At 34.7% G+C, this 23,909-nt stretch overlaps 1 pseudogene; it reads right to left on the minus strand.

Moving 5' to 3' along the window:
• Positions 1-10,082: 10,082 nt before the first annotated feature.
• LOC116139693 overlaps positions 10,083-23,909 on the minus strand; it is a 30,572-nt pseudogene continuing 16,745 nt past the window's right edge.

Raw genomic sequence — 23,909 nt, forward strand, 5'->3', positions numbered from 1 at the left:
ACAATTTTCTACAAGGAATTTGGCAAGTGAAGTGGTGTCTGGGGGGTTTTTAAAAGAATATAAAAGTCATTCTGGAGTGGGTAAAGATGAAAAGATGGGTTGATCCGAAACGAGAGTTATAATCCTATTTTAGTGGAAACATAAAAAAATAGGGTTTAGAGAAGGATGGCAGTAGGTACACTTCCTTTCGATTGTTTGATGAGTAATTCTCCCGTTTTCTACTTCCTTCTCTTACTCCTGTGCGGCAGTTGACATGGCAAATGCCACCTAATTATCACGTCATCCAATTACCATGTCATTCTGCGCCCAAAATTATTTTTTTTTCCAAATTTCGAATTTAGAGGGAATTTCAAAAAACAAAAAAACAAAAAAAAAAAAAAATTCATTTTATGTTTCCTTAATCATTGAACCCTAAAATTTTCCATGTCTAATTTCAATTTTGAAATACTTAGTCACCACCTTCCAATCTCCAACCACTGCCACGAATCCAAAATAGTCACATTTTGAGCCATTCAGAATAGGCGAAGGTGAATGACTGTGGTGAAGACAAGCAGCAGTTAGGTGAGTGGCCGATTTGTTTGCACTCATTTTCCTTGTCTGTGTTTTCTTCTTTCCGTTGGTTCAATGAGCGTGGTCGCGGATTTAGTTGAAGAATCTTTCATGAATGAAACTTTCTCAGCAATGATGTTTGGTTTATTGAAATTTGGCTTCGTTTGCAAAATGGGTTTATTCCGTGGACATATGGCAATTGAAGAGACCACATGTTAACTGTTTGTGTTATGTGTGGATGAAGGGTGAGATGTCAAAGGTTTTGTTTGTGTATTTTAGTATTGGATTTTGATGCTTGCTAAACTGTTTTGGTATGCAGCCATCTGCAACGGCGACCACTACCGAGCTCAACTATCTTTCAATCAAGCATTCTCTTCCACTGAAGAGGACAAGCCTGTGTTGGATGGAAAAAAATCAAACCTTTGATTTTTTTTTTCTTTAATTGGGTTGCTTCCGGTTTCTAAATTTTGTTTTAACAATACTTTATCTCAATAAACTGTTTTTCTTTTCAAAATTTGTAGTACGGGATAACAATAAAATATTATGGAATTACCCTTGTTAATCAGATTATATCATAAACATTATATAAGCTATTTTATTCACATGTCATTTGTATATTTCAAGATGTGAATTTTAGGGGTGGGATAACCCGGTTAACCGAACCGGTTTATCCAAACCGAAAACCGAACCGGTTTTTTGGTTTGGAGAAAATCCAAACTGAAAACCAGACCGGTTTCGGTTAAAAACCGAATGTAAACCGAATCGAATTTTCGGTGTTAACCGGTTTTCAAATTATTCTTTAATCCTTAAAATTCTTTAATGTTTCATTTAAGTCTCTAAATTCAAATATTTATTATTTTATATATAATAATTTTTTTGCTTTTATATTTAGGGTAAAACCGGTTTGAAATTTTTTTCAAACCGAAAATCGAACTGGTTTTCTGGTTTTTTGAATTTCACAAACCGAACTGGTTTGTAAAAAACCCTAATTTTCGGTTCGGTTTCGGTTCGGTTTTGGGATTCTTTATCCCACCCCTAGTGAATTTCATTATGGTTGTGAAAGCCTTTATGTATAAGTAGAACCATTTCAGTGTTGGACATTCAGAGTTCATAGAATTTTGAGGTGGAATTGTGGACTTCTACACCTACTCTGTTCTAATAATTAATATCACTATTTGAATTCTCAAAGTTGGATGCATTGTTTAATCAACAGTAGTTTGCTGGTGTGATTTAGGGGAAATTTTTGAAGATTTTTGTTACTGCAGTGTTGTGTTTGCTGGGAGTGATGCTGGGGCATGTTGGAGAAACAGCAACAAAAAAATGCATTTTTTACCGGGAAATTGCAGAAGAAAACTGCAGAAAGGTTGCAGAAGGAACTTGCAGTGGGAGAGTATTGCATTTTATGCAGTTTCTATAGTTTTTTCTTTTCTGTTCTTGCAGCTAGTATGCTGCATTTTCTGCAATTGTTTTGTAGAAAATGCAATGTTTTGCCTTCTGGTTGTGAAGCTTTGTTTAATTGATTGTTGTCTTCAAATGGACAAGTTGTTTTCTTTTTCTTTTTTGGGTTAATTTTATATTACATTCTATCAGATGTACTGCACAATAATCTACTGTTTTGAATATATTATTTGATACATGATAAATAGACAATTGGTATTTGCAGTTTCCTATGCTATACTTTTACAAAATTTACTATTTTGGAAAATGTAAGTGCAATTATATGAAGTGAGAAAAAATGAATTTCAAGAACACTAATGCCTCATGGACCATCTAATATGAATCTTCAAAAATTCTAATATTGAGGAAGGAGAGATTTTGAATTTTAGGGTTTTGAAATTTTGGGGAAAAAGAATTTATATAAGGTTGCCCAAATATGTGAAATTTCGGGTTTGATAATTTTCCAAATTTGAAATTTAGGGAATCTCATTTAAATTAAAAAAAGAAAAGAAAAGAAATTTGGGTGCTTGGATGAGGTGGCAGTTGGTTGATGTTAGAGCTGGACATTTGGGATCGGACCCAAAAGCTGGTCCTAAGACTAGTCCTTGAGAGGACAGGACCTTTTGGGACCAGGCCTAAGGAGGAGGCTCGAGCCCTCCATTGGGTCCTCCTCTAAGCCAATTTTTTTTGTATCTTTTCAATATAGTCCCTTGTCAAATTACATAAAACCTCTTATTAATTTTAAAATAAATATAAATTACGAGGGCTAAAAAAAATTATACAAAATTTATTAAAAAAAAAAAAATCTTCCAGGTCTAAAAAATTTATAAATTTTACCCTTAAAAAATACTAAAAACCCCCTATAAAATTTTGTTTTACCCTCAAAATATAAAAAAAAAAAAAAAAGGGGAAAAAAAATTATCCTAGCCCCATGGGACCAATCCTAAGACCAGTCCTGGACCCATGGGACCGATCCCTAACAGGCCTAAGGACTGGTTCGGGTCCTAATTTTTCTCATGGGCCTGGGACCGATCCCTGCCCACCTCTAGGTGACGTTTGTAGATGAGGTGGCATATGCTATGTCAACTGTCACATAAGGGAGTAAGAGAGGGGAGTAAGACTAGCATTACTCTTGTTTGATACCCTCTCATGTCCCACATCTAGCCCATTAGCACACAAGGTCTTCTCATTACTGAACGGGTCATTTGCCCATAAAGTCTTCTTGCAAAAGAAGAATGATGTATAACAAAAAGGGGAACGACTTACACCTGCTCAAAGTTTGTTGTCAAGATAAGTTGGTACACAAAAAGTTTTGAAACGACAAATACCCACCTTTTCGTCAAAGTCTGTTAGTAAAAATTGTTAACTGATATGACATTATTGATGTTCTTCAATCTCTATGGGATAATTTTGATTTTATATATTTTATAAAATCCCAAATTTTTTGTCTATTTCTTTACTATCTTTTACTTCATTTTCTCTTTCTTTCCATCTCAACACTTTATCTTCTCTGCCTTTCCTCTTTCTCTTACTTTTCTTTCCTTTCTTATCCCTTTCTCTTTTCTCTCTCCCTCCTCCTCCTCCCAGCCTCTTCTTCTTCTTCATCTACCCCTCTTCGTATCTTCATCTTCTTCATCTTCCCATCTGGCCAAATTGCACCTGATCGGTGTGATTCCGACTGGAATTGTATCAGATTGGGGATGATTCTACTTGGGTCGGGTCCCATTCCGGCCAAAATCGCATCTAATGGCATGCGATTTGGCTAGAATTGCACCATCCTGCACCTCTACCAAACCTGCCATCATTTCCTCCTCCACCCCTGCCTCGAGTTCCTCCTCCCCACCATTTCCTCTCTCCCTCTCCCTTCTATTGTTTAAATGTGAAGTAAATCCTTGAATAAACCAAATTATGTGCTTGTCTATTGTGGAAGCTCTTCATGAGAATGCCTATGTTTTGCTATTGTTTTGTTTGGTAGGTAGAATGGTGAAGGAAGTGGCTAATTATTTTGCTTGCAATTCATGTGGCATTTTTGGAGAAGTACCACTACGTATTATGATGATTACAGGTGGCATAAAAGGGGATAGCTAGATTGCAGAGTTTCTTTCTTGATTCGGCTTTGATTGTAAAGGATCTTTCCTTTTTGTTTCTTTTTGCTTCTTGTTTTGTTGTTGCATTGGCCTGCCCTAAGGTGTTTTGCTTGAAGGGAGTCCCCTCCTTTAGGTTGTATTATTATTATTATTATTTTTTTTTTCTTTTCTATAAAACTACTAGAAAACTATCACATGGCTTGTGAAGACTATGAGGTGGTCAGAATTTACATACTTGTATATTATACTTTCATTGTAATTAGAAAACATTATTTTTTATTTATTATTCTTTGGTTGTATGTCTTTAAAGGATGACAAAGCTAGACTAATCAGATGGCAAATTTGGTTTGCAAATTATAGAATCAAATTTGAATATATTTCTGGTAAATCTAACTTGGTTGCTAACTTTTTGTCCAAACACTTCTTTGAAGAATTACATGATAATGACAGACAAGAAGTAAACTGGAAATCACTTCTCATGTTTTACTCCCCAAAAACGGTTAATTGACATGAATATTTGTGAGAGGTTTAGCTTTCTAGAAGGCTTAAGATTAACTCCAGCTACTCAAACACTCTGGGAGGACTTGGAAACCCAAATTAGAATCGCATTGGCAATAGGTCAAGGGGAAGTACAACTGTAGAGGTATTTAGAGAAGTGAGCAAGAGTGATAGCTTGGTTGTAATCTGACAAACTATTTTATGAAGACGAGGAGTTTAGAGGAACTGCTTTGCTTTATGAAGCAAGAATTCAAAAAATCAACGTAATGAGAAAATGTTATTTGTTTGACATGATAAATCTCAAACTTAAGAATTTAAATGATCTAATAGTGAAATTAAGAAAAACTGACATAGCGGATTTGGTCTAAGGATTAGCAATTTATCCTAATGGCGCTATGGAATTGTACGTTACATGGAAAACCTTTAGAAAAGGTTATTGCAAAAATCTTTTGAATAGAGGATGGATCGATACAATGGAAATTGATATACAGGAAGCAATGGTGGACCCGAATATGCCAGATGCGGTTAAACAAATGCTTTGTGTATTGAATAGAAAGATCAACACTTCCACTTGCTTGATTACTTCCTCATTGCAAGAGAACTATAATGTTCAACCTATACAGATATGAGAATTTCTTGTAAGAGAACCATGGTACTGAATTATGTTAGATAACAATGTAATAATGAGATCTTATGCACTAGAAGAAATTCAAAGGAAAGAAGAGGAAAATTGGACCAGGTTGCATATTGCAAAACTGCTACTAGTTAAATGCAAGCTGGAAGAGCTTGTTAAAGCAAATGCTACTGTCCATATCTATAATGGAACAGTGGTAGTTTTACTAAACAGGTATGCAACAATCCAGGATACACTCTTCAAACATAACCAAGCCCAGTTAAGAATGCTACTAGAAGGGTTGGATTTAGTTCATCTATCATAGCAGGTTTTAATGGAAGATACTATTGATCCTCTAAGGATGGTCTTAGCCTACGACCAGGAAACCCAAGAAGATGAGACTCTAAAAGATTTTATTGATCTTATAGAAGTAGATAACTTTAAAGATTGATAAAAATCTAGATGATGGAGATTTAGACAACTGAATATGTCCAACACGTAATACGCTGACATGTATAAAATAAGCGAAAGATAATGTGGAGACATCTAGGATTTTGCTGACAGAATTCAACGATCCAGATCAAAAGAAGGCATTGGATGTTATGTATTATTGTTTGCAATAATTATATGTAAAACATGTAACGTAATAATTATATCTTTGTAAGACACATGGGAGACATGTGGACTCGGTGTCATTATCTTTGAGATAGATGTTATTTTCTTATTAGTTTATTAGTTTTTGTAGATTTGACAAGTCACCTTTAGTTGGTGATCGATTAGACCTTTTGTTTTGTTTTGTTTTATGGATTCAATTTATTTGAAATCCGAACTTTTCTATATAAAGAGAAGGTTATGTACATTTTTATTCGAAGAAAAATCAATAATATTTTCAGTTTGTGAAAAAATTCATTCTCTCAATCTCTTGTTTTACTTTTGAATTGCATACTCGAAGCAAAGAGAAATGTTCATTCAAGAAGATTGATACCCAGCTATGAGTTAATATTTAAAACTGAATCTATATGTTTTTCTTTCCAATTAATCAACTAGGTGTCAAGTTATTAATTGTAATGATATTTATTGGACTGGATATAACAAATATTATGTGGGTGTAATGGTATTAGAGCATTGGAAGACGGGGCAGGGGAAGGGGTATCTAGACCTGTTAACCTGTTGAAAGTTCTATAGCATGAATAATGGTTCAAATGATGAAATCTGTGTAAATAATACTTGTTTTCATTTGGATCATGGACTCGAGGGAAAACCAAAGATCGGTTTGTTAAATACTGCCATAGATAAATTGGAGCTTTTTGACCCAGAAGCTTGATAACTTAGACAAGAGAGTAAATTATACGATGTATCATATATTTTCTCTAAACGAAGAATTGACTCAAATCGAAAAACAGATTGTAAAGGTCAATTCTACACTTCAAAAGGTCAAGACACTAGAACACATCTTAACTATTTTACTAAGCTAGTAAAATAGGAGATGTCCTTGGTTCTAAGTGACACCTTGCTATGTCTAAGCAACTACTCAATCATTAAATTTAAATACAAGAAATCTACGAAAAAAGGACTTTTGGGTATCAAAATTAACAAGACAAATCAACCATTAGCCACAAAATAACTCAGAATACATAAGGGTATCTCATGTAAATAACAAAACAAACAAACAAAGAATCCATTTAATCAAGAGTCTACTCACAGTGGGACAATAGCATGACTGCTTGACTTAAGAGTGGAGTGTGCTAGAGTGATGGGTGCTGGCGAACGATGAACGTATCTCACGGTGTGGATGGAATAGCTCACAGTGACTGGACAGTGGATAGAGTCAGCTCTGCTCAATAGCTCACGGTGTGGAACTGTGGATGGAGTAGCTCACGCCTCACAGTGTGGACTGTGGATGGAGTAGCTCACGGTGTGGAAGACTGGAACTGTCGAACTGGAGTCTGGAACTTTGGAAGTGACGAACTAACGAAGTGTAGAGATTTCAATTTTCAGATTTGAAGGTAGAGGAAGACGAACTGTAAAGAGAAATAGAGTGAGGAGTAAAAAAAAATTGTTTGCTCTTATATTTAGGGTAAAACCGGTTTTCGGTTAACTGGTTTGAATTTTTTTTCAAACTGAACTAGTTTTTCGGTTTTTTGAATTTCACAAACCGAAAACCGAACCAGTTTGTAAAAAAAAACCTAATTTTCGATTCAGTTTTGGTTCAATTACCAACTCGGTTTGGTTTTGGGATTATTTAGCCCACCCCTAATAATAGTACTTACAACTGCAAATACAGATGGAAGCCAGGCCTTGTACAAAGCCCGTGGACCTTCTTTACGCAGCACAATTGATAGACATAGGGAAAGCTCTAAGGTGCTATAAACATAGGGAAAGCTCCTAATAATCATATAAAAATAAATTGTCTTTTTATATAAAAGAAGCACTAACAAATTCTTTCAAAAGATAAGATTCACGAAAAAATGTGGGATTAAAAGAAAAGTCCTTTATCAGAGAATACAAAGTTGATTAAACCAAAAAATAATTATCTCAGGAAACTTAATTGGAGAACACTTTGGGTTCAAATTGTCAACAATATTGGCAATATCAGTTACAACTCTTTCACCAATGTCTGATTGTCTTCTGCTTCCAAGCTAATGCAGCAGCAACTGCCTCCACTTTAGGCCCACTTCCACATCCTTTATTATTATTTTCCTTCTAAACCAGCACCTCAACAATCACTAAAGTCAATTTGATATCACCAAAGCCTAGAAAAAGATGATAAGCCAGAACTTCTATAAAACAAATCAAAACTTCAAAAAAGCCAAAACAGGACTAGACGGGACTGGGCTGGACCGGACAACATTGGACTGGACAGAACAGGACTAAACTGGACTGGACAACACTAGACTGGACTGGACAAGGACTGGGACGGGGAAGCGAAAGTGAATTAGATTTAAGTACCGATGACCATAAGTCAAAATATATTAATATACAAAGTTTTGTTGGAGGAATTAACTAGCTTAAACTAATGAGGTAGAGGCCTTTAAGTAACCTATCTTAGATTTAAGTAATGGTGACTTTGAGTAACCTGTGCAGGAATTACATTTAAGCAAATAGCTTCTAGTTGTCAAGATTCTATAAGAAATTCAGCTATTTCATGAGCATAGCATCCCGCTTAACCTCAGTTTCATCTTTTCTCCTAAAGCAGCAATAAATATATTAGAATACTTCAGTTGATTTCTAGACACATATAGTAGAACATACATAAAAGAAGGAACTGCACTTACAATAAAGTGAGACTGAAGTTTCCTCCTTAGGAGCTGGTGGATAACTCCTGCCATTTCAACAAATATATAGTTATTTGTGTATGTTGATTAGGACTAAGGATATGAGCAATGATATATTTATTTTAGTAGATGAATGAGTAGTGGGATAGATATTAAATTATGTTGTTGAGTATTAGCAAATGAACTGATTTCTAGTTTCTATATATCTTTAAAAAGGATTATATTTCCTTATGATTATGCTAGATCTTGCTTTACATCATTTATCCAATTTGTGAACATTTTGACTTTCTAGGGTCAGGATCTTGTAATTGGAAATGTTGGGGAATCAAGAGCAGTGCTAACGATGAGAGATGAAGACAACTTTTTGATTGCTGTACAATTGACTGTGGACTTGAAGCCTAATCTGCCAAGTCTCTCTCTCTCTCTCTCTCTCTACACACACACACACACATAAACGGCCACTTGCATGAGCCTCTATTTACTTGGAAATTTCCAAGTAAAATTTGGGGAAAGAGAAGTTTGGGAAGAATGATATTCCTCAATCTAGCGTCAAAAATACGTAATATAATTGTAAACTTAAAATTCCTAATCTTCTTGTTTTTAGGGGAGGCTGCTAGAATCCAGCAATGCAAAGGAAGTGTCTTTTCATTGCAAGACGAACCAGAGGTTGCCCGTGTATGGTTACCTAATTGTAACTCAGGTAGTTGATAATGGAAGTTTGAAAGTGCAGATGCTGAAGGCCTAAAAGTTTCATGTGAATGGTTTTTATTGTTTCAAAATATAAACGATCTTAAATCTCAGTAAAATATGAATAGTGGTTGTTACTAGATTCTTATGTATTACAGCAGTTCAATAATTGCATGTAAAAGCTCATACACAAGACAACTAAATTAGATTAGTGGTTAGTCTTGCACAACACTAGAAACTTTGGAGCTAAATTAGTTGAAATATTACATCACAAAGTTTCATAGCTGTAAAGGTTGTAGGTTTGGAAGTAGTCCCCAAATTAAAACACAGTGAGCCAGAAGTAAAGGTTGAGGAATTTTAAGGCATAAAAATTTATAATTTATTGTAGTTCTCTATTTTTGCTGGTATTTATTCTATAAACGCACCTTGCCTTTTGGGCATGATGAGATTCTTAATAACCCTTGAACATTTATTTCTCCTTTCTACGAATTTCTTAATCACTATGTTACTATGTAGTACATGATCCCAAGGTTTCGTACTTATAATTCAAGTGCATCATTAGCCCCAATAAAAAAGACATATAAATCAACCTTTGAAACAATTTTGGACTTTCAATTGACAGGTGTTGAAATTTAGAACCTACAAGACTCTTATTATTATTATTATTTTCTTAGATACAAGTTGCAGTAACATGTGCTGTGATATGGTATATGCTAATCTTATCATATACTTATTCTTTTCCGGCGTTGCTTATACAATTTCTTCGTTTGTGTTTTGGGCAAGTAAAACAAATAATAGAATCTGATGCAGCAATGACTGAAGATCGAATTGCTTATAACTTAATCCCGCTGGATGCTCCTACTGGGGTAAATGTTTTTGGTTCCCCTGGTACCATTACAGTCAACCATGTCTATACTTATGATAAGATATGGAGAATTCCACAAAAGCATAACTTAAATGCCACATGCCAATTACAGACGCAGGGAGTTAAAGAGACTTAGAAGCAGAATTTACCGTAACACCAGCAGGAGGATCACGGTAACCAGTTAAAAGAGCAAACACATAATTCTGACCATTGTGACGAGCCTGGAAGGAAAAAGAGTAAGATTTTTCCTGGATAGGAAATTACAGCTTTTATTGTTAAATCCCAGAAGATAGTAATTGCTTTGGTAATAAGACTCAAATCTGGAGGATATGCCCCTCCATTTGCAAACCTAGCAGCTGGCTCATTGGCATATGGCTGAGGAAAAGGATCACTGAATTTACCAAGACGTGTAAACATCTCACCCTCATCATTAGGTCCATCAACCACCTCAATCTCAGTTGTCATTGCCTTTCTTTCCTCTTCTGTATACGCAGCTCCCACCAAATCACGGTATGATATTAGTGACATAGAATGGCAGGATGCACATACTTGCTGGTAAACCTGGCGACCACGCCGAATCCTGAACATTGAAATTAAATCGCAAAAATTACAACATGTAGTTCCGTCAAACTAAATATTACTAGCAACTAAGAACAGATAATATCACAATTTCTCTGATGAAAGATTCTAAATACATAAATTTGAAGAGCTAAGCTGCCTCTGAATTTAAATGATGCAGAACAGCCAGCTTGTTGTCTAAATATATATATTGAATGTTTCTCTTTCACGCATAGGTGGAGTAACAACAGCTACAAGTATAGTACATGTAGTGCCATGTAATTTTTTAACACCACCAGAATGTCTTTCAAAAAACGATTAAACTAGTAGAATAAAAGAAAACATTCTCACTTACAGTCACTACAAGCAAAAGAGTAAGGCTAAACATGATGTGAACCCTGATATTGGAGATAGCATGAAAATATATAACTTAATTAATGGTAAATATAAATATTAGGGAAAAAAAAGTGATACTCAATCAGGTTCGATTAAACTAGAACTTTACAAGTCAACTTAAATTTGCTAGTTCAACAACGAATTTTACAATTAAAAAAGGAGGCCATAAACTCACGAAGCATGGTCGTATTAACTAAGAATGCCTTCATAAGGCCAGGGATAGTTTGGACATGCCAAGCCATTCTCAGCTTCATCAGTAGATGCTATTGTTGCAAAACTCAAAAACCCTGAAACACCAGCACCAAGGAGTGCAAATGTCTTTAGGGACTTCATACCCACAGATCCAGCATCTTCATGAAATTTCTTAGAAGAAAAAAAGGATATAGTGCGTATCCCCTGCAAGATCACATGCACAAACTATTAGGTATAGAACCAACCACTAATTATATATTCTACCTAGCAGCAAAGTAGAAAGGTCCAATCAAATAACGCCATTGTCCCCCATACATGATTGAGAAGCACCACTTGAAGTTGGAAACAATCTCAAACATTTTACCACAATATCATTCATTATTCAATCAGGAGATACAATATAAATTAAAACACTTCAGTTGATTTCCAGACACAACACACATAAAAGGAGGAACTGCACTTACAGCAGAGTGAGACTGAAGTTTCCCCCTAAGGAGCTGGTGTATAACTTCTCCAGCCATTTCAACAAATATATATATCAATTAGTTCACCGTGACAAGAAAAAAAAAATTACAAAATCATTCCAACAAGGATAGACCAAAAAGAAATAAAAAAATCCAAGATTTAAATTAGCTCAAAATGCAGCACTGTATTAAGTGAAGCAGAGAAATATATTTTCATACACACAGATTACAACACAATTTTTCAAACCATTTGTTCTTTTATGCTTAGGATAAATGGCCATTTTCTAAAATAATACAAGTTGTAGACAATTAAATTAATGCACTTTGAATGCATGAAATTACCTCTAAAATATGCCATTTCCAAGATGAATTAATTTTATATTCCAAATGTAATATTAGTTGTTGAATATGCATTGATCGTCAATTCAAAACTTAGTTACACAATTTGTTTAGAAAATGTGATGTCATTAGCCCAATATAGTGGGTGGATAAACATTGCTCACTCTATGGTGAGCGATACTACCATATAGCACTACATGTATACTACACCCATGTGAACAAATTAAAAGCACCATACTTGTAGCACAGAACTATGTGGCACCATACATGTCTGGAAATCAAGCATCAAAATGACTTCAAAAGGCAAGGTTAGATAGGGAGCACGTTAAAAATCAATTTACCCAGTTAGCATCATCAGGAAGAATAGTGTTGAATCAATAAACTATTCTAAACTCTCTCTCAAGGGTTCTATTGACGGTCAAGAAGATTCTAAGTTCCAGATTGCAGCGTTCATAATAAAAATACAGAATTTAAAAAAAAAAAAAAAAAAATGGTCCCACTAATTACATTTCTAAAACATTATAACACAAAAGAGTTACAAAATCTAATCAAATTACATGAATCCAATAAAAACAACAAAATAAAAATAAAAGCAAGTAAAATAAAAATGAGAGCATAAAGATATTAACACACACGATATTCACATTAACATAACAATGAGTTTCTTTTGATTAAAAAAAAAAACCCAAACGGAGAGCAGATCACAGAACATGAAAAGAAAGAGAAAACACAAAAGAACAACAGAACTCATAAAATGATACAAGACAATTGGGTGGATCTTTGAGTTTATGGTCAAAGGAGAAGGCGCAGCTAATAGAGATAAAGGGATCCGAATAGTAGTTTGCGAGAAAATGGGGTTAACATTTGTTGCTATTACCACCAACTCTTATTGATCTTTCGCTTTACTTACAATTTGGGCTGTGGTTTTGGCCCAACTCAACCAATACGCTAAACACCACTTATCCTTTCTTTTAGTACACCCTTTCGTTTCCTTTAATTTGGGGCTGGGCAAGATGGGGGAGCTTGTGTGGAGGAAGCAAAACCCAGTCCATCTCCACCCTTGGACACTTTTCATATCTGTCACAATCATTCATGCATGCTATATATCTACCATACGCATCATCAGCTTACTCCGATTACCTGCCATTCATTCATTGCAAGAGTAATTTAGATCACAAGAAAAAGTTGCAAGAACAACAGATTAATATCAAGGTAGCAAAATGCATTATCATTTCATAAATTTCCTTAAACTCTTGAGGGAATGAAGTTCAATTTTAAAAAGGAGTAATGAAATTTTCTCTTGGATAGTGGTACTAAACAAAAGATGTCAAGGCTTTCTTCTCATAGAAATATGCATAACCTCAACAGATGAGCACAATTAATCAATTTATATGAAATAACATTTAAAGCAAATGGAAAGGGGAAGCAGAGACATACAGCCATAAGCACCAATAAGGACTGAGAATTGTATGTGAATATAGGGCAAAAAAAGCTATTGAGGATTGTATGTTTTGTTAACTTGACATTTTGTAAATGAACGTCTCTTTGATTATTAATATAGTTTATTAGAGCTAAACATATCAAATTCCAGACAATATTTTATCCTCAAGGACTATTTAAGCTTCCTATAGTAAGGAGCACAATAAAATGTGAAAATATATATATATATATATATAATTCTTCAAGCAAAACACATTCACTAGTAAGCTTCTCCACCATTGGTTCACTTATGTTGACTCTAACTAGTTCTAATTTTTTGAGAAAACAGAACCTTATTGTATTAGGTGGCTTCTCAAACCTAAAGCCATTTAGCCTAAGTAGTTAACAATTTAGCAGTATAGATTAGGTGAGGCAAAATGTAAACCTTCTTATCATCTGTTTTAATAGTAATATCTAACTCTTTCACATCCTTCTCTACTGCCAATATTATCCATTTGTCAATAGAACAAAGCAATCCTTCAACATCAACAAGACTTATAAATAACCTAAATGTCTTCATAGAAACCTGATGCTCACAAAATCAAAGCAGGGAAATATCAATAAATTGCAAAAAATTTGCTATAGGTTCACAATATTCTTGATTACTTGCCAATCTCATTTCCAAGTCTGATTGAAACAAGTCAGCTTCACTAAAATTAAAGATAGGGAATGATGCCTGCAAGTGATTCCATCTCTTTTATAAGAGTTTAGTTTGAGCTACCTGTTTTCTGGAGAGGTGAGACATAATTTGATGAATGGTAAAAGGAGGTAGGGCAGAGATCCGATCATCATCCATATTTGTTTCTATCCAACCCGTTGCGAAACTTTTAACAAAACTTCAGCATAACAAAGATGAAAACTAGGAAAAAACCTGCCAAGAAAATTCTTCTTGGAATTCGAAAATTCTGATACTAAATTTCATGCTTAGCCATAAGATTTTACCAGCATGAACTAGACATGTAAATGTACCAAATTATTTCGGATAATACCATCAAAAACCTAAATCAAACAACAAAATAACGAACTTCCACGAAGAGAAAAAAAAAATGGGTATGATTTAAAGATCTCATACGAAGAGAAGAATTCTTACTTAAAATATAATACATCAAAGAACAGAAAATTATATGTAAAGAGACAAAAATCGTATAAGTTAAGAAAACAATGAAGTAAAGTGAAGAGGAAGTAGTAAGAAGGCGTCTCGCCAGTAAATCTGTTGAGTTATTAAAGAGTGAAAGATTAAGAGATGGAAGAAGTAAGAAGGCGTCTTACCAGTAAATCTGTTGAGTGAGTAAAGAGTGAAAGACCTCTACTGCTCTCTGGAAGAATGGAATTTGAGGCTACAGCTCCGTCCCAGCACTTGATTCTTAAATGGAAGGCACTTGATTTGGCCTACAAATAACACCAGATTCTTCATTTACAAAGAACTCTTATCTTTCATGTTTTACACAATCCGTCAATTACACAATCCATCAATTAAAAGTAATTGACGGATTGTGTAAAACAGGGAAGATAAGTGTTGACTCCACACACACATACCTTCAATCAAACAAGTAAGAGCTCCTGATCGCAATTTTCTACAAGGAATTTGGCAAGTGAGTTGGTTCTGGGGGGTTTTTAAAAGAATATAAAAGTTCATTCTTGGAGTGGGTAAAGATGAAAGATGGGTTTTGATGATCCAAAACGAGAGTTATAATCCATTTATAGTGGATAACATAAATTAGGGTTTAGAGAAGATGGCAGTAGGTACACTTCCTTTCGATTTGTTTGATGAGTAATTCTCCCGTTTTCTACTTCCTTCTCTTACTCCTGTGCGGCAGTTGACATGGCAAATGCCACCTAATATCACGTCATCCAATTACCATGTCATCTGGCGCCAAAATTAATTTTTTTTTTCCAAATTTCGAAATTTAGAGGGAATTTCAAAAAACAAAAAACAAAAAAAAAACAATTCATTTTATGTTTCCTTAATCATTTGAACCCTAAAAATTTTCCATGTCTAATTTCAATTTTGAAATACCTTAGTCACCCCCTTCCAATCTCAACCACTGCCACGAATCCAAAATAAGTCACATTTTGAGCCATTCAGAATGGCAAGGTGAATGACTGTGGTGAAGACAAGCAGCATTTAGGTGATGTGGCCGATTTGTTTGCACTCATTTTCCTTGTCTTGTTCTTTTCTTTTTTTTCTCTCGTTGGTTTCAATGAGCGTGGTCGCGGATTAGTTGAAGAATCTTTCATGAATGAACTTTCTCAGCAATGATGTTTGGTTTATTGAAATTTGGCTTCGTTTGCAAAATGGGTTTATTCCGTGACATATGGCAATTGAAGAGACCACATGTTAACTGTTTGTGTTAATGTGTGGATGAGGGTGATGATGTCAAAGGTTTTGTTTGTGTATTTTAGTATTGGATTTTGATTGCTTGCTAACTGTTTGTGGTATGTCCAGCCATCTCAACGGCGACCACACCGAGCTCAACTATCTTTCAATCAAGCATTCTCTTCCACTGAAGAGGACAAGCCTGTGTTGGATGGAAAAAAATCAAACCTTTGATTTTTTTTTTCTTTAATTGGGTTGCTTCCGGTTTCTAAATTTTGTTTTAACAATACTTTATCTCAATAAACTGTTTTTTCTTTTCAAAATTTGTATTACGGGTAACAATAAAATATTATGGAATTACCCTTTTTAATCAGATTAATCATAAACATTATATAAGCTATTTTATTCACATGTCATTTGTATATTTCAAGATGTGAATTTTAGGGGTGGGATAACCCGTTTAACCGAACCGGTTTATCCAAACCGAAAACCGAACCGGTTTTTTGGTTTGGAGGAAAATCCAAACTGAAAACCAGACCGGTTTCGGTTAAAAACCGAATGTAAACCGAATCGAATTTTCGTGTTAACCGTTTTCAAATTATTCTTTATCCTTAAATTCTTTAATGTTTCATTTAAGTCTCTAAATTCAAATATTTATTATTTTATATATAATAATTTTTTTGCTTTATATTTAGGGTAAAACCGGTTTGAAATTTTTTTCAAACCGAAAATCGAACTGTTTTCTGGTTTTTTGAATTTCACAAACCGAACTGGTTTGTAAAAAACCCTAATTTTCGGTTCGGTTTCTGTTCGGTTTTGGATTCTTATCCCACCCCTAGTGAATTTCATTATGGTTGTGAAAGCTTTTATGTATAAGTAGAACCATTTCAGTGTTGGACATTCGAGTTCATAGAATTTTGAGGTGGAATTGTGGACTTCTACACCACTTGTTCTAATTTAATATCACTATTTGAATTCTCAAAGTTGGATGCTTGTTTATCAACAGTAGTTTGCTGTGTGTGATTTAGGGAAATTTTGAAAATTTTTGTTACTGCAGTGTTGTGTTGCTGGGAGTGATGCTGGGCATGTTGGGAACACAACAAAAAATGCATTTTTTACCGGAAATTGCAGAAGAACTGCAGAAAGGTTGCAGAAGGAACTTGCAGTGGGAGAGTATGCATTTTATGCAGTTTCTATAGTTTTTTTTTTCTTGTCTTTGCAGCTAGTATGCTGCATTTTCTGCAATTGTTTTGTAGAAAATGCAATGTTTTGCCTTCTGTTTGTAAGCTTGTTTAATTGATTGTTGTCTTCAAATGGACAAGTTGTTTCTTTTTCTTTTTTGGGTTATTTTATATTACATTCTATCAGATGTACTGCACAATATCTACTGTTTTGAATATATTATTTGATACATGATAAATAGACAATTGGTATTTGCAGTTTCCTATGCTATACTTTTACAAATTTACTATTTTGGAAAATGTAGTGCAATTATATGAAGTGAGAAAAAATGATTTCAAGAACACTTCTCATGGACCATCTAATATGAATCTTCAAAAATCAATATTGAGGAAGGAGAGATTTTGAATTTTGGGTTTTGAAATTTTGGGAAAAAGAATTTATATAGGTTCCCAAATATGTGAAATTTCGGGTTTGATAATTTTCCAAATTTGAAATTTAGGGAATCTCATAAATTAAAAAAAAAAGAAAAAAATTTGGGTGCTTGGATGAGGTGGCAGTTGGTTGATGTTAAGCTGGACATTGGGATCGGACCCAAAGCTGGTCCTAAGACTAGTCCTTGAGAGGACAGGACCTTTTGGGACCAGGCCTAAGGAGGAGGCTCGACCCTCCATTGGGTCCTCCTCTAAGCCAATTTTTTTGTATCTTTTCAATATAGTCCCTTGTCAAATTACATAAAACCTCTTATTAATTTTAAATAAATATAATTACGAGGCTAAAAAAATTATACAAATTTATTAAAAAAAAAAAAATCTTCCAGGTCTAAAAAATTTATAAATTTACCCTTAAAAATACTAAAAACCCCCTATAAAATTTTGTTTTAACCCTCAAAATAAAAAAAAAAAAACAAAGGAAAAAAATTATCCTAGCCCCATGGGACCAATCCTAAGACCAGTCCTGGACCCATGGACCGTCCCTAACAGGCCTAAGGCTGGTTCGGGTCCTAATTTTTCTCATGGGCCTGGGACCGATCCCTGCCCACCCTAGGTGACGTTTGTATTGAGGTGGCATATGCTATGTCAACTGTCACAAAAGGGAGTAAGAGAGGGGAGTAGACTAGCATTACTCTTGTTTGATACCCTCTCATGTCCCACATCTAGCCATTAGCACACAGGTCTTCTCATTACTAACGGGTCATTTGCCCATAAAGTCTTCTGCAAAGAAGAATGATGTATAACAAAAGGGGAACGACTTACACCTGCTCAAAGTTTGTTGTCAAGATAAGTTGGTACACAAAGTTTTGAAACGACAAATACCCACCTTTTCGTCAAAGTCTGTTAGTAAAAATTGTTAACTGATATGACATTATTGATGTTCTTCAATCTCTATGGGATAATTTTGATTTTATATATTTTAATAAATCCCAATTTTTTGTCTATTTCTTTACTATCTTTTACTTCATTTTCTCTTTCTTTTCCATCTCAACACTTTATCTTCTCTGCCTTTCCTCTTTCTCTTACTTTCTTTCCTTTCTATCCCTTTCTCTTTTCTCTCTCCCTCCTCCTCCTCCCGCCTCTCTTCTTCTTCTCTACCCTCTTCGTCTTCATCTTCTTCATCTTCCCATCTGGCCAAATTGCACCTGATGGTGTGATTCCGACTGAATTGTATCAGATTGGGATGATTCTACTTGGTCGGTCCCTTCCTTCCAAAATCGCATCTAATGGCATGCGATTTGGCTAGAATTGCACCATCCTGCCACCTCTACCAAACCTGCCATCATTTCCTCCTCCCCACCCCTGCCTCAGTTCCTCCTCCCCACCATTTCCTCTCTCCCTCCTCTCCCTTCTATGTTTAAATGTGAATAAATCCTTGAATAAACCAAATTATGTGCTGTCTATGTGGAAGCTCTTCATGAAATGCCTATGTTTTGCTTTGTTTTGTTTGGTAGGTAGATGGTGAAGGAGGCTAATTATTTTGCTTCCAATTCATGTGGCATTTTTGGAGAAGTACCACTACGTATTATGATGATTAGAGTGGCATAAAAGGGGATAGCTAGATTGCAGAGTTTCTTTCTTGATTCGGCTTTGATTGTAAAGGATCTTTCCTTTTGTTCTTTTTGCTTCTTGTTTGTTGTTGCATTGGCCTGCCCTAAGTGTTTTTGCTTGAAGGGAGTCCCCTCCTTGTTGTATATTATTATTATTTTTTTTTTTTTTTCTTTTCTATAAAACTACTAGAAAACTATCACATGGCTTGTGAGACTATGAGTGGTCAGAATTTACATACTTGTATATTATACTTTCATTGTAATTAGAAAACATTATTTTTTATTATTATTCTTTGGTTGTATGTCTTTAAAGGATGACACAGACTAATCAGATGCAATTTGGTTTGCAAATTATAGAATCAAATTTGAATATATTTTCTGGTAAATCTAACTTGGTTGCTAACTTTTTGTCCAAACACTTCTTGAAGAATTACATGATAATGACAGACAAGAAGTAAACTGGAAATCACTTCTCATGTTTTACTCCCCAAAAACGGTTAATTGACGTGAATATTTGTGAGAGTTATCTTTCTAAAGGCTTAAATTAACTCCAGCTACTCAAACACTCTGGGAGGACTTGGAAACCCAAATTAGAATCGCATTGGCAATAGGTCAAGGGGAAGTACAACTGTAGAGGTATTTAGAGAAGTGAGCAAGAGTGATAGCTTGGTTGTAATCTGACAACCTATTTTATGAAGACGGGAGGTTTGAGGAACTGCTTTGCTTTATGAAGCAAGAATTCAAAAAATCAACGTAATGGAAAATGTTATTTGTTTGACATGATAAATCTCAAACTTAAGAATTTAAATGATCTAATAGTGAAATTAAGAAAACTGACATAGCGGATTTGGTCTAAGGATTAGCAATTTATCCTAATGGCGCATGGAATTGTCGTTACATGGAAAACCTTTAGAAAAGGTTATTGCAAAAATCTTTTGAATAGAGGATGGATCGATACAATGGAAATTGATATACAGGAAGCAATGGTGGACCCGAATATGCCAGATGCGTTAAACAAATGCTTTGTGTATTGAATAGAAAGATCAACACTTCCACTTGCTTGATTACTTCCTCATGTCAAGAGAACTATAATGTTCAACCTATACAGATATGAATATTCTTGTAAGAAACCAGGTACTGAATTATGTTAGATAACAATGTAATAATGAGATCTTATGCACTAGAAGAAATTCAAAGGAAAGAAGAGGAAATTGGACCAGGTTGCATATTGCAAAACTGCTACTGTTAAATGCAACTGGAAGAGCTTGTTAAAGCAATGCTACTCCATATCTATAATGGAACAGTGGTAGTTTTACTAAACAGTATGCACCAATCCAGGATACACTCTTCAAACATAACCAAGCCCAGTTAAGAATGCTACTAAAGTTGGATTTAGTTCATCTATCATAGCAGGTTTTAATGGAAGATACTTGATCCTCTAAGGATGGTCTAGCCTACACCAGGAAACCCAGAAGATGAGATCTAAAGATTTTATTGATCTTATAGAAGTAGATAACTTTAAAGATTGATAAAAATCTAGATGATGGAGATTTAACAACTGAATATGTCCAACACGTAATACGCTGACATGTAATAAATAAGCGAAAGATATTGTGGAGACATCTAGATTTTGCTGACAGAATTCAACATCCAGATCAAAAGAAGGCATTGGATGTTATGTATTATTGTTTGCAATAATTATATGTAAACATGTAACGTAATAATTATATCTTTGTAAGACACATGGAGACATGTGGACTCGGTGTCATTACTTTGAGATGATGTTATTTTCTTATTAGTTTATTAGTTTTTGTAGATTTGACAAGTCACCTTTAGTTGGTGATCGATTAGACCTTTTGTTTTGTTTTGTTTTATGGATTCAATTATTTGAAATCCAACTTTTCTATATAAGAGAAGGTTATGTACATTTTTATTCGAAGAAAAATCAATATATTTTCAGTTTGTGAAAAAATTCATTCTCTCAACTCTGTTTTACTTTTGAATTGCATACTCGAAGCAAAGAGAAATGTTCATTCAAGAAGATTGATACCCAGCTATGAGTTAATATTTAAAACTGAATCTATATGTTTTTCTTTCCAATTAATCAACAGGTGTCAAGTTATTAATTGTAATGATATTATTGGACTGATATAACAATATTATGTGGGTGTAATGGTATTAGAGCATTGAAGACGGGCAGGGAAGGGGTATCTAGACCTGTTAACCTGTTGAAAGTTCTATAGCATGAATAATGGTCAAATGAGAAATCTGTGTAAATAATACTTGTTTTCATTTGGATCATGGACTCGAGGAAAACCAAAGATCGGTTTGTTAAATACTGCCATAGATAAATTGGAGCTTTTTGCCCCAGAAGCTTGATAACTTAACAAGAGAGTAAATTATACGATGTATCATATATTTTCTCTAAACGAAGAATTGACTCAAATCGAAAAACAGATTGTAAAGGTCAATTCTACACTTCAAAGGTCAAGACACTAGAACACATCTTACTATTTTACTAAGCTAGTAAAATAGGAGATGTCCTTGGTTCTAAGTGAACCTTGCTATGTCTAGCAACACTCAATCATTAAATTTATACAAGAATCTACGAAAAAAGGACTTTTGGGTATCAAAATTAACAAGACAAATCAACCATTAGCCACAAAATAACTCAGAACATAAGGGTATCTCATGTAAATAACAAAACAAACAAACAAAGAATTCCATTTAATCAAGAGTCTACTCACAGTGGGACAATAGCATGACGCTTGACTTAAGAGTGAGTGTGCTAGAGTGATGGTGCTGGCGAACGATGAACGTATCTCACGGTGTGGATGGAATAGCTCACAGTGACTGACAGTGGATAGAGTCAGCTCTGCTCAATAGCTCACGGTGTGGAACTGTGGATGGAGTACTCACGCCTCACAGTGTGGACTGTGGATGGAGTAGCTCACGGTGTGGAAGACTGAACTGTCGAACTGGAGTCTGGAACTTTGGAAGTGACGAACTAACGAAGTGTAAGATTTCAATTTTCAGATTTGAAGGTAGAGGAAGACGACTGTAAAGAGAAATAAGTGAGGAGTAAAAAAATTGTTTGCTCTTATATTTAGGGTTAAAACCGGTTTTCGGTTACTGGTTTGAATTTTTTTTCAAACTGAACTAGTTTTTCGGTTTTTTGAATTTCACAAACCGAAAACCGAACCAGTTTGTAAAAAAAACCTAATTTTCGATTCAGTTTGGTTCAATTACCAACTCGGTTTGGTTTTGGATTATTTAGCCCACCCCTAATAATAGTCTTACAACTGCAAATACAGATGGAAGCCAGGCCTTGTACAAAGCCCGTGACCTTCTTTACGCAGCACAATTGATAGACATAGGGAAAGCTCTAAGGTGCTATAAACATAGGGAAACTCCTAATAATCATAAAATAAATTGTCTTTTTATATAAAGAACACTAACAATTCTTTCAAAAGATAAGATTCACGAAAAATTGTGGATTAAAAGAAAAGTCCTTTATCAGAGAACAAATTGATTAAACCAAAAAAATATTATCTCAGGAAACTTAATTGGAGAACACTTTGGTTCAAATTGTCAACAATATTGGCAATATCAGTTCAACTCTTTCACCAATGTCTATTGTCTTCTGCTTCCAAGCTAATGCAGCAGCAACTGCCTCCACTTTAGGCCCACTTCCCAATCCTTTATTTTATTTTCCTTCTAAACCACACCTCAACAATCACAAAGTCAATTTGATATCACCAAGGCCTAGAAAAAGATGATAAGCCAGAACTTCATAAAACAATCAAAACTTCAAAAAAGCCAAAACGGACGGGACTACTGGGCTGACGGACAACATTGGACTGGACAGAACAGGACTAACTGAACTGACAACACTAGACTGGACTGACAAGGACTGGGACGGGGAAGCGAAATTAGATTTAAGTACCGATGACCTAAGTCAAAATATATTAATATACAAAGTTTTGTTGGAGGAATTAACTAGCTTAACTATGAGGTAGAGGCCTCTAAGTAACCTATCTTAGATTTAAGTAATGGTGACTTTGAGAACCTGTCAGGAATTACATTTAAGCAAATGCTTCTAGTTGTCAGATTCTAAAGAAATTCACTATTTCGTGAGCATAGCATCCACTTAACCTCAGTTTCATCTTTTCTCTCAAAAGCATCAATAAATACATTAGAATACTTCAGTTGATTTCCAGACACATATATTACAACATACATAAAAGAAGGAACTGCACTTACAATAGAGTGAGACTTAAGTTTCCTCCTTAGAAGCTGGTGGATAACTCCTGCCATTTCAAACAATATTAGTTATTTGCGTATGTTGATTAGGACTAAGGAATGAGCGATATATTTATTTTAGCAGATGAATGAGTATGGGATAGAGATTAATTATGTTGTTGACTATTAGCAATGAACTTATTTAGTTTCTATATTATTTAAAAAGGATTATATTTCCTTATGATTATGTTAGATCTTGCTTACATCATTATCCAATTTGTGAACATTTGACTTTCTAGGGTCAGATCTTGTATTGGAATGTTGGGGAATCAAGAGCAGTGCTAACGATGAATAGATGAAGACACTTTTTGATTGCTGTACAATTGACTGTGGACTTGAAGCCTATGCCAATCTCTCTCTCTCTCTCTCTCATACACACACACCCACACACATAAACGCCACTTGCATGAGCCTCTATTTACTTGGAATTTCCAAGTAAAATTTGGGGAAAAGAAGTTTGGAAGAATGATATTCCCAATCTAGCGTCAAAAATACGAATAATTGTAAACTTAAAATTCCTAATCTTCTTGTTTTTAGGGGAGGCTGCTAGAATCCAGCAATGCAAAGGAAGGTGTCTTTTCATTGCAAGACGAACCAGGTGCCCGTGTATGGTTACCTAATTGTAACT

The sequence above is a fragment of the Pistacia vera genome, unplaced genomic scaffold (genome assembly GCF_008641045.1).
Source record: "Pistacia vera cultivar Batoury unplaced genomic scaffold, PisVer_v2 Contig357, whole genome shotgun sequence".
NCBI classification, from domain to species: Eukaryota; Viridiplantae; Streptophyta; class Magnoliopsida; order Sapindales; family Anacardiaceae; genus Pistacia; species Pistacia vera.